Source organism: Hibiscus syriacus, unplaced genomic scaffold (assembly GCF_006381635.1).
Source record: "Hibiscus syriacus cultivar Baekdansim isolate YM2019G1 unplaced genomic scaffold, ASM638163v2 tig00111881_pilon, whole genome shotgun sequence".
Classification (NCBI taxonomy): domain Eukaryota; kingdom Viridiplantae; phylum Streptophyta; class Magnoliopsida; order Malvales; family Malvaceae; genus Hibiscus; species Hibiscus syriacus.
In genome coordinates this window covers 396,950-408,619 of record NW_024063209.1, presented here as the reverse complement: position 1 = coordinate 408,619, position 11,670 = coordinate 396,950, and positions in this window count along the sequence as shown.

Below are 11,670 nucleotides of genomic sequence, written 5' to 3'. Positions count from 1 at the left end.
AAAAAAAAATTGTTCAGCTATCAAATGATAATGTTTAAATAGAAATCGACGGTGTGAGGAGGTGGATGCATCCAAAATAAATTAAGCTTATTTTTTATATTAACGTAAATTCATGAAACTTCGCATTAACAAGTGAAGCAACGTCGTATATAAACTGAAACACCAAAGGCTTCGAACATCAAATGGAGGGATAGAAACTTGAAGAAGAATCGAAATGGCCAATGAAAAAACGATCTCCCCTTAAAAACAATTTCATCTAACACATCTATACGATAACCAACCGCGACGTACATAAACGAACCATCTTGTTCAAACGAACAGATGAACCGGCATTGGGAAAGTAATCAACCATGTATTCAGGGAAAATAAAGACCAAGAAGAAGACTAATAAAACAAACCTGCACCGAGAGTCTAAAAACACGGTAGCCATTAGGGGTGTTCATTATCGGATATCAGATATTATCCGATTCAAATTTTCAGATATCCGAAATTTTCGGATACCCTAATGTAAGATCCGTATCCGATCCAAAAAAATCGAATATCCAAAATCGGATATATCCGAAATTTCGGATTGGATATCAAAATATCTTAATCCAATTTTTTTTCATTTTTTTTTTTTTGCAAAAAATTCAAAAAAAAAATTAATAGATTCTCTAAACCAAACTTATTACAGAGCTCCGTCGAGAAAATTAGATTATCATACTGCAATTTTAGTCCTATGATAAAGTTTGAAACTATTCTTACATCCAGTAGGAAGCAAGCATATACTACAATGCATGATCACTTCACTTCTGGCTCATTATCGAAGCCATTAATAACAATTATAAAAATGAAAACAACTCATATAACAAGATCACAAGATGAAACAAATTCTATATCTGCTGACTCGACTCCAAATCTATATTCGATTATTAGCCATCCAATTATATTATATTAGTCAAACAAAGTAAATCTAAATAATATATTTTTTAAACACAAGCAAACACGACACCATTAAGCAATGTTGCTCACAGATCTAGATATGCAAGAGCAAGACCCTCTTTTTCTAATATACAGCTAAAAAGAAATTTGCATAATCTCATTTCAGAACTAATCAACTCCAGTAAAATCGAAATTGTTTTTTTTCCAAGAGCCACGAGAATAAAATCTTCTTTCTGTATTTGCTCCCATTGTTTTTGCAAATTAACGGGAATTAAATATACCCAAATCAAAGTCAAAAATAAAAAACATAGAAATTGTTACAAAATAGAACTATTGAAACATTGAAATTCTAAAAAGTGAATGATTGTAAAACACTTGAAGACTCCACCTAACTCAAACATTAAATGTTCCAACCTAAAGAAAAGAAAAACTAAACAACAAAAACAAAAATAACATTGAAAAACTCAAACAAACATTCAATATCACGCTAAACCCTAAGCAACAAAAATACATCAATTTCAATATGAAGAAAAGAAGAAACTTATAGATTTAAAAACAAGGAAAGAAAAGAGAGATGATATTTAAACTTTGAACTTCAAAGGTTGAAGTGTGAAAAATTTCTAAGACAGATAACAAGGGAAGGAGTAAGAATTGGGAAATAAAAGATTTTTTTTTTATCGAAAATAGCAAACAATTTTGGATAATCCAAAATTGTTTTTTACCGATCCGATGATCCGAAAAAAATTTATACCCGATCCGAACTATATGAAAATGAAAAACGGATCGATATCCGTTTTTTGGATCGAATCAACGGATCAAATGATCATCGAGTTTTTTGAACACCCCTAGTAGTCAATATCCTTTTACAAGAAAAGAGATCACAAAAAATTATTATAAAAATGATAAAATAAAACTAAAATTACATGGGTGAGGAGAAGACCACCACCACTACACGAGGAGAATTTGAAATCCGCCCAGAAATTTGTAACTTCTGCATATCACTTTTTTTTATCTAACATAATTCATACATTTTTTTATTTTGGGTAAACTAACTATTTGATCATCCGTCTATTACTTAACTTATGTTTTGGTCACTTAACTATTATTTTTTCAAAATCATAGTTAACCTTACATTTTGGTTCTATTTTGATCACTCAATATTAAAAAATTTAACGATGTTAACATCATTTTTAATTATTTTTTCAGTCATGATATGATATTATCTTATGATGATATTAACATCAATGCTAATTTTTTAAAGATAATGACCAAAACGTAAATTAAGTGTTATTTAAAATAAATAATAGCTATATGACCAAAAAAGTAAATAATTTATGAGTAACTCAATAAGTAATTTCCCCTTTTTGTCCGTAGGGGGTGGCCATGGCCTTGGTAGGCCTAGGCTTGGATCCGCCCCTGCCTAACACCAAACACACTGCTCTTCAACCAAATTCAAAACGATCGTCAACAACATCACCATGACCATCATCAAACCCGCGAATCTCTACCTTTACCCAGAGTTCCTTCCACTGTTGACATCCCTAAATCGTCTTTCACCGTCACCACTTAAACCGAACTTCTTCTTCTTCTTCTTCTTCTTCTTCTTCTTCATTTTCTGATTGTGGGGAACTGAATCAGAATGGTTTATTTGTGAAACGAAAGGATTTGGTTTTGGGTATCTCTCATCAGTCAGCTTCGTGTATTCTCCCAAACTGGGAGAGTAGCTCAGATGGGAGAGTGTCAAAATGAAGATCTGAAGGTCAATCCATTTCATCGAATATTATTTTTCATTTTCTTTTGCTGGTTTTGGGCCTTATACAAGTAAGAGAAATGGGCATAAATGAATTAAAAATACCCATTTAAACCCAAAAACAATTCTCTTCAAAACAAACAATAAATTAAAATTTATTTTTAATAATGAATTTTTGGATCCAGCTCCCAATAAATTAAATTTGTTTCACAATTTCTGAAGTTTACTTTTTTTGGGGAATTAATATATAATTAAAAATCTAGTTGGATTCGACTTAACATGTTTTTTTTAAAAAGGTCAAAATAAAAAATAAATAAAATAAAAATAATTTTAAATCGCTAATCTAAAATGAAATTTTAATTTAATGACTAATTTAAATATTTTATATGCTAGTTTTTTACATATTTTTTTATGATTTTGAAATCATTACTGCATTATAACAATAAAGAATTGGACAATTATTACATTTGAATCTAACAATTTATATTTTTAACAAATTTTCAAGACAAACTTAGAGGGTAACGGGTAATTTTTCATATTTTGTGACCAAAATATAATGATTTGGTGCAATTTATTGATGTTTAATAATATGTAAGTTACTTAAAAGTAGGTTAATACAAATATAAATGTTTAAAATACTCAAAATTAATTTTAAAGTTTAAATTTTTTTATTAAAAATATCTAACCTTTCTGATGTTACACTCAGTGACAAACTAAAAATTTATTAAAGTAGAGATCAAAAGTAAAAGGAGTTTAATAGTATCTACTGATCAATATTCATTTTTCAACTGAGGGACATAAAACTTATTTTATTTATTTCTCATATATATATATTATATATATATAAAAAAGATAGTTACAGAGGCCATGCTACTTTTAACCCTGCAAAGTTCCACCCTCATATTTTTTAAGTGTATGTCAGTTAAATTTGACTGCTAATTGACATATGTTAAATTTATAAAAAAATTATTTTAAAATAAAAAATAAAAAATTCTTTTAAAAAATTTAAATTTTCTTAAATCTAAAAAACACAAAATCTAAAATCCCTAATTCCAAATATTTTTACCTACATTGATCTGTCGTTAAATTTGATTGTTAATTGACACATATCAAATTATAAAAATTTAAAAATTTATTTTTAAAAATAAAATTTATTTTAAAAAATAAAAAAATTTCTTAAATCTAAAAACACTCAAATTTCTAAAATCCCTAATTCCAAATCCTTTTACTTACGTTTGAACACCACTGATGTTGCCTTAGTCGTCGCTCTTTGCCGTCAACCACTTCACCTAACTAGATTCGAACACATATCATGAGGATCATCGCTTGAATCATTAGAATCGTTGCCCTTTACTGGAATCAATAAGTAGCTACAATTGTCCGTTTTTACTGTAATCGTAACTTAAAACATGGGGGTTTGGTCATTGGATGTTCGGATGGTCGCACGTCCTCGAAATTTTGGTCGATTAGCGGCAATTGTGACGGCTGATGGTGAGGGAATTGAAATCAGGATCTTAGGTGGCGTTTGGTTCGTTGGAATGTTTATGAGTGAATTAGAATATGTGAAGGAATTGGAATTTGTCCGGAATTGGAATCCAATTCCATATTCTGTTTGGTTGGCAGAAAATTGAATTGGAATCCAATTCCATATTTTGTTTGGTTCGCAGACATGTCAGATGAATTTGATTTCAGTAATGTAAATGATAGGGTTGCCATTCTTGTTTTTTTCTTCTTAATTTTAGTTTGTTTTATAATTACATGTACAATATTGTTGGGATTTTCGGAAGCTCGAATCGACAACCGGAACGGTTTGCAAAGATGGGTAGGAATGGTTTTGTTTTTAGGGAGTAAGGATATTGAAAGATAGAAAATTGCATAGCGATTTAGAGTGGTTCGTCTCAACCAAAGTCTACATCCACTACCTTAGCTCCTCACCAAGGATTTTCCAACAAATTCACTAATTTGTTCTTTCTTTTGAGGACAAAGAGATAACCTTACAACTCCCTAGTTTTTGGGCTAAACTAGAACATTTCCCTAGCTTTTACACAGGATAAGTTAGAACTTTTCCCATTTACAAAAGGATAAAGATGTAAACAAGAAAACCTCTCTAAGGTAGGTGTTTACAAGATTGAGCTCACAAGAACAAAATATTTACAAGAGAAAGATGAAATAAGAATGAAAAACTCTTCTCTTGTGTTTGATTGCTTGGATAGTTGTTCTTACTCTTCTTCAAGTGTCCTTAGATTGTTTTTATAGCTTGGAATGTGTTTGATGTTGTATATAGCCGTTGGGGATGTTTTGGAGCCGTTTGGGGATGATTTTTCTACTAAAAAAGGATGTCCATAATATGGTGCATCGGTGCACTATCAAGGTACATCGATACCCCTTCATTAAATTCAAATAAACTAGCCGTTACTAGCCATTGCAACCTTCGTGCATGGATGCACAGCAGGGTGCATCGATGCACTAAGTGCATTCGAAATGGAGTGCATGGATGGACTGCATGGTGCATCGATGCACTAGTGACAGGTGCATGGATGCACTGCAGGAGTGCATGGATACACTTTGACACCCTTTAGCATTTTTGCTCAAATCCAAATTTAATGGACTTTGAATTATTTTTGAAACCTTTTTAAAACTTTGAATAAATTCAATTCAAGTCCAAAAATATTTTGCCTTAAATTTGTTATATCGAAACATAATTCAACAATCTCCCCTTTTATGATATAACAAAACATTTGAAAAATTGTTTTTGGCAAAACTCCCCCTTAATAAAATGTTTAATGAAAAAGATACCAATTGTTAACAAAATGATATCAATTGTTACCAATTGTTTGAAAATATATGAAAATGTTAAGCTCCCCCTTTTTCATTAAGAAATTGAATTTTTCAAACCAAACTTCTCCCCCTTTTTGTTATATAAAAAATAATTCAATCTTTGAAGTTCAAAATAACTTTGGAGAGTAAGTAGTAAATTTGACATTTTAAAACTTATTTGAAAAATCAAAGCTCCCCCTCAACAAATGCATTCCAAACAAAATTAAGCTTTTAGGATCATGACACTTAAACAAAATTGAATTTCAACAAAGAATAACAAACATGTTAGTAGTACATGAAATTCAATGTATCCAAGTCTAAAATACTTTATGAAATACCAATTGTTGAAATTTGATATTAATACCAATTGTTTAAAATTAAGTGCATTTGCATAAAGTTTCTAAAAATGTTATACATTTTGAAAATTTTGATATCAATTATTAGAGGGATATCATTTTCATTTAAACCATATGCATAATCATTTAAATTTAGGTCAAAAATTTAAAATTTGTAAATTCAAAACATTTGAAAAGTTGATATCAATTTTTAGAGAGATATCATTTGCATTTAAAACCAATTTTGACCAAAATTCATTATGATGAACTAAAAATTCTGAAAAATTATTAAGACATTAAATGTTCTTCATAATTTCCTTTTAACATACATGAGATTAAAAATAATACATAATTATTTAAAATCAAAACTCATGCATGCTTAAAATTAAATGAGCAACCAAATAACCAAAATTAAAAGCATTAAGCTTAGAAGTTACCCATTCCATTTTCATGTATGGCTAGAGCATCTTGAATATCAACATCTTCATCACCATTGCTCCCACACACCTATAAAAGACATTCATTTCGATTTTGGTATCCAAATTGCTTGGATCCTTGGACGTTAGTTTCAATGCCCCTTGTTCCCTTAGGAACCCATACTTGTCTAATTTTAAAATGTTTTCCTTTCTTCAAAGGACAAGTATGTTCCATATGACCATGATAATGACAATGTGAGCATTTTGACATATTTAAACATAATAGGTTGTTTTTAGAAGTTAATTCTTTTTCTTTTATTAAGCTTTCAAGCTTAACTCCTAACTCAAAATTTTCTTTTTCTAAATAATTTATTTTGATTTTTGAAAGCTCTAAATTATTTTCAAAATTTCATTTTGATTTTCAAAATCAAATTATCTTTAATTTTGAGTTTTGAAATTAATTTCGTATATTTGGAATTCATGGTCTCAAATCCCAAATACAACATATTATAAGTATCTTGTAACTCATCAAAAGTAAATGAATTAAATTCATTTGAGTTAGAAGATACCCCAAATTCTTCTTAGTGGTCATGAGGCATAGGTTGACTACTTCATATTCATCATTGGAATCATCTTCATCACTCCAAGATGCAACAAATGCCTTCTTCCCATTTTTCTTTAGAAGATGATTCATACTTTACATGCCCCTTTCTTTGACAATTGAAACATATCAGGGGACTCTTCTTCTTGGTTGATTCATGTTTCACTTCCTTGGAAATCATGAATTTCTTGAGTTCCTTCAAGAGCTTGACCATCTCTTCTTCTTGTTCATCATCGTCTTCATCCACCTCATCACTTGAATCTTGATAGCTTTCATTGGTAGATTTGAAGACAATGCCTACCTCCTCATTCTTCTTGTTTTTCTTCTCTTCCCTTTCTTCATCTTCCTTCACCATCATCTCATGAGTGAGAATGGAACCAATTAGCTCGTCGAGAGTGAGAGACTTAGGTTTCTTCTTCTTCATAATGGTCGTCTTCTTTGATTGCCACTCCTTTGGAAGAGAGTAGATCATCTTCCTCACAAGCTTCTTATTTGAGATTACTTATCCATATCCCTTGAGACCGTTGACAATCACGGAAAATCTATCTGTCATAGCTTTGATGTCTTCATCGGGTTTCATCTTGAAGTTCTCGTAGCTATGGTTGAGAAGACTTTTCTTTGATTCGCTCACTTCGTTGGTTCCTTCATGAGTGACTTGGAGCTTATCCCAAATATCTTTGGAATTGGAACAAGATGAGATTCTTCCATATTCATTTGAACCTAAAGCACATAATAGAATATGTATAGCCTTAGAATTAAGCTGAATTTTTTTTCTGCTCTTCTCTACTCCAATCGTTGTACTTGCCGAGTGGAGATGAGTAACCGTCCATGATTGAGTTCCAAGCTCCTAGATTGTAGAATTGAATAAAGTATATCATCTTATTCTTCCAATGTGCATAATTTGCTCCATTGAAGAAGGGTGGCTTGTTGACCGGTTGTGAATCCATAATAAGATATTCTTCAAGATAATAAGCACCGGAAGAAAAAGTCATTTCTTTGTCGGTTGCATCGGAAAATGGTAGAGCTTCTTCGAGGATCGTCTCAAGGTGATTAAACCTTATTAATGAGTTAGGCTCTGATACCAATTGTTGTGATTTTCGGAAGCTCGAATCGACAACCAGAATGGTTTTATTTTTAGGGAATAAGGAGATTGAAAGATAAAAAATTGTACAGCGATTTAGAGTAGTTCGACTTTCTCAACCAAAGTCTACATCCACTACCTTAACTCCTCACTTAGGATTTTCCAACAAATTCACTAATTTGTTCTTTCTTTTGAGGACAAAGAGATAACCTTACAACTCCCTAGTTTTTTCCGGGCTAAACTAGAACCTTTCCCTAGCTTTTATACGGGATAAACTAGAACCTTTCCCCTTTACAAAAGGATAAAAGATGTAAACAATAAAACCTCTCTAAGGTAGGTGTTTACAAGATTGAGCTCACAAGAAAAAAAATATTTACAAGAGAAAGATAAAATAAGAATGAAAAACTCTTCTCTTGTGTTTGATTGCTTGGATAGTTGTTCTCACTCTTATTCAAGTTCAAGTGTCCTTAGCTTATTTTTATAGCTTGAAATGTGTTTTGATGTTGTATATAGCCGTAGGGGATGTTTTGGAGCCGTTTGGGGATGATTTTTATACTCAAAAAGGCTGCCCATAACATGGTGCATCGGTGCACTATCAAGGTACATCGATACCCCTTCATTAAATTCAAATAAACTAGCCGTTACTAGCTGTTGCAGCCTTCATGCATGGATGCACAACAGGGTGCATCGATGCACTAAGTGCATTCGAAATGGAGTGCATGGATGCACTCCATGGTGCATCGATGAACTAGTGGTAGGTGCATGGATGCACTGCAGGAGTGCATGGATGCACTGCAGGGGTGCATGGATGCACTTTGACACCATTTAACATTTTTCTCAAATACAAATTTAATGGACTTTGAATTATTTTGAAACCTTTTTAAAACTTCGAATAAATTCAATTCAAGTCCAAAAACATTTTGCCTTAAATTTTTTATATCGAAACATAATTCAACAAATATATTATAAAAATTTTTAAAAAAATAAATTAAAATTTTATTGATTGATTATTCATTTCAATAAATTATAAAATTCATGCTAATAAACATCATAAGTTAAAATCATCCCAATTAGGGATGGCCATGGGTCGAGTTGGGTCGGGTTTTTGGTCCACCCGACCTTGACCCGAGAACAAGGGAACCTCTATCCGAGACCTGACCCGACCAAAATAAAGTTTCACCCGACCCGACCCGAAATAATAAGAAAATTATTTTTATTTAATATAAACAGTGACTTAATTGAAAATATATATATATATATATATAGAGGTAGTATTGTAATTATTCCTAAATATATAAGGTAAAATTATATATTTTTGGGTCGGGTCGGGTGTATTTTTCACCCTAAACCCGAACCCGACCCGACCAAAATAAAGTTTCACCCGACTCGACTCGACCCGACACGATATGAATTAGAAATCCGACCCGACCCGAAATAATGAAAAATTTATTTTTATTCACCCTAAACCCGAACCGACCCGACCCAATATCACACTAAAAAAATTGACACCGACCCGAATATGAATTAGAAACCCGACCTGAAATAATAAAAAATATTATATTTATTCAATAAAACAGTGACTTAATTGGAAAAAAATTATATATAAAGAGGTATTATTGTAATTATTCCTAAATATATAAGATAAAAATTATATTTTCGGGTCGGGTATTTTTCACCCTAAACCCTAATTCGACCCGAATATCACACTTAAAAAAACCCGACCGACCGACCAAAATAAAGTTTCACCCGACCCGAATATATTAATTAGAAACTCGATCCGAAATAATAATAAATATTTTATTCAATAAAACAAGACTTAATTGAAAAAATTATATAGAGGGGTATTATAATTATTCCTAAATATATAAGGTAAAATTATATATATTTTCGTGTTGGGTATTTTTTACCCTAAACCCAAACTCGACCGACTAATATCACACTTAAAAAAACCGACCCGACCCGAATATATGAATTAGAAACCCGACCCAAAATAAAAAAAAATATTTTTATTCAATATATGAATACCAAAAGATTGATGAGGGTAGTATGATCAAATTTAATTCCCTCCAACAAGGGAATGAATTCCATCATAGAATGGATGGAATCCACTTTCCTCATTTAATGGAAAGTTGAAGCCATGAGGGATTCAATTCCCTTGAAAAACTTGAACCAAACGTGGGAAATAGTGGAATTGGATTCCAATTCCCTAGAGTTTTTTTTTTAATTTAAAAAATGGATTTTTAAATAATAATTTTAAGTGTTTTTTAAATAAAAAATTAAAATTTTATGCTTGATATGTAAGATAACAACCAAATTTAACAATAGTTATGATTCATACTTAAAAGTCTAACGTTGAAAAAATTGAACACATACTTTTACAAAAATTTAATATCTAAAATTAACTTTGAGTATAACTTGAATACTTATTTTTACATTAATCCTTAAAAATATCTTGTGCAATTTACCATTAAATTTATTTTAGAATTCAATTGATACTGAACCATTAAATCATAAATAAAGTAATGATATAGACAAATGTTTTTGTTATTTTTTAAAAATTAATCACTGATATTTGATCTATTGACTTAGTAATCCAGATCGGGTGGCGAGGATGACCCTCCCAACCTAATTTGTTCCATTTTTATTATTACGTCGATATAAATATTATTTATATTTATATTGTAAAAATCCATCTAATTTAATTTATTGTTTTTTATGTAATATAAAAATAATTTATCTTCTTCTTTGATAGTTAACTCGTCCAACAACCATTACCACCCATCAATCATGTTTGTATCCTTGGGAAAAATATTGAAAAAAAATCAAACATAGTAAAAGGAAAAAATAACACATTATTAGCAAAACAAGAACTTGTTGCATTTCATGAAACTAAATGAAATTATCAGAGTAAATCATCGAGACGATGGCTAGAATTTGAAATAAAAAGAGATTTAAAAAAAAGACAAGAAATTAAATGATAGAAAAGAAAAAAGAATAAGAAGAGGGTTAGTGAGGGATTTTTTGAAGAAGTTGATAGACACGATGGTTCCTTTTTAGAGTTTTATATTTTATTATTGAAAATTTATTTTTTTTTAAAATTTTATTAGTTGGTTCTTCTAACATAAAATCTTACGTCTTTTAAGGTAGTGACCTACGCGTGTCAATATTCTCAAAATTATTCTTTTGAGTTTTAATAATCTAAAATGAAAGTGGTTTTCAGTAGTAAAAAAAAATAATTTTTCTAAGGGTCGTAAGGTATAATAACTATGCAGGATGTTTAAGTTATCAATTAAAAAAGATTATAAACAAATATTATCTTGTAATCATTTAAATTATTAAAAAATAATTTAGAATTTATTTAAACTATCAGAATTTAAAATAAAATTAAAGTAATTAAAAATTCAGCAATAAAATCGATATTAAATAAAAAAAATTAAGTGATATTGATATAGTTTAGTCTTAGTAAGTTGAGGGGTTTCGTTTGAAAACAAAGATAGAAGGGGGGTTTAAGGAGAATCTCGACAATTTCAGTGGTTGCGTTTCTGGGTTTTGAAGCTAATAACCCTATCGGAATTCATAATCTGATCATCGCCATGGGATCTGCATTCCATCATCACTCTTCCTTCTTTACAAATTTCTTCTAAACTCACAATGCCTTAGATTTTCTCTTTCATTTGATCTCCCCTTTGTTGTTGTATGTATGAATTCCCCACCAGAAATCAACGTACAGTTGCTTCAACTGCCATTGA